Below are 1,795 nucleotides of genomic sequence, written 5' to 3'. Positions count from 1 at the left end.
TATTAGTGACAATCGGAAGTTTTAATATTTAGTGACATTTTTGTCACTCTGATCTAAAATTCTCTAATTTTATTGGAGACTTAACCTCTAAATTAATAGTATTCTGTTTCAAAATTTCATTATTATTGTATTTTATTCAGAATAGATATATCTGATATCATGCAATTTTATTTTACATAAATTCAAATAAAAGTGAACATACTCTATAAATGCTAAATGTGTATCAGAAAATAATGGAAAATTAGTATTTGTTCATATGTAGATATCCAGTTTTTTTCCGCACCATATGTCAACGAGACTACTATTTTCTCATTGTGTATTCTTGGAAAATCTGTCAATAAATAGAAGATCCTATACGTGTTGTTTGTTTCTGAGTTTGCTATTCTGTTCCAGTAGCCTATGTGTCTGCTTTTATGCTCTTGCCATGCTGTTTTAGTTACAATAGTTTTGTATTATAATTTGAAATCAAAGTGTGATGTCATCATCTTTATTCTTCTTGTTCAAAATTGAGTTATTTGGGGTCTTTTGTACTTTTTTAAGAAAACATATTGAAATTTTAATGAGGATTGTATTGAATCTGTAGATTGCTTTTGGTAGTAGGGACATTTTGACATATTAATTTTCCAGTTTATGAACATAAGATATTTTCCACTTATTTGTGTCTTCTGCAATTTCTTTCATCAATGTTTTATCATCTCTAGTGTGAAAATTATTCGCTGCCTTGCTTAAATTCCTTTCTAAATATATTTTAAAAAAAATGTTTTAAAACTATTTTCAGAATGTTTTTATTATATGGAAATGTAACTGTTTTTTTTTTTTTTTTTTTTTTGCATTGGTCTTGTATATAGCAACTTTATTGAGTTTCTTTATCAGTTTTTTTGGTGGAGACTTTAGGATTTTTCTACATATAAGTTTATGGAGACAGAGACAATATTTGTTTTTTCTTTCTGATTTGGATGCCTTTAATTTTTTTCTCTTGTCTAATTTTTTCTGGCTAAGACTTTACATACTACATTGCATGGAAGTAGTGAAAGGGGACATTCATATTTTATTTCTGATGCTTGAGAAAATGCCTTTGTCTTTCCTAAATTAAATGTGATTTTAACTGTGGACTTGTCGTAAGTGCTATTTATTGTGTTGAGATACATTCTTTGTATACCTAATTTGCTGAGAACTTTGGTCACAAATGGACACTTAATTTTGTCAAATAATTTAAGGTATAAACATCAGACATACATATGGAAATCAGACAACTCAGAAGCTAAAAAAAAAAATCAAACAATCTAGTTGTGTTATGATGATGATGATGATGATGATGATGATGATGATGATGATTGAGATGGAGTCTTACTCTATCGCCCAGGCTGGAGTACAGTGGCACAGTCTCGGCTCACTGCAAACTCTACCTCCCGGGTTCACGCCATTCTCCTGCCTCAGTCTCCCAAGCAGCTGGGGATTACAGGTGCCCGCCACCACGCCTGGCTTTTTTTTTTTTTTTTTTTTTTTTTTTTTTTTTTAGCAGAGACGGGGTTTCACTGTGTTAGTCAGGATGGTCTCAATCTCCTGACCTCGTGATCCATCCACTTCGACCTCCCAAAGTGCTGGGATTATAGGCGTGAGCCACCACACCCAGCCCAAGCAATCTAGTTTTTAAAAATAGGCAAAGAACTTGGCCGGGCGCGGTGGCTCAAGCCTGTAATCCCAGCACTTTGGGAGGCGGAGATGGGCGGATCACGAGGTCAGGAGATCGAGACCATCCTGGCTAACACGGTGAAACCCCGTCTCTACTAAAAAA

Source organism: Rhinopithecus bieti, unplaced genomic scaffold, assembly GCF_001698545.2.
Source record: "Rhinopithecus bieti isolate Rb0 unplaced genomic scaffold, ASM169854v2 scaffold_15197, whole genome shotgun sequence".
Lineage (NCBI taxonomy): Eukaryota > Metazoa > Chordata > Mammalia > Primates > Cercopithecidae > Rhinopithecus > Rhinopithecus bieti.
Note: the sequence above shows the minus strand (reverse complement) of the source record.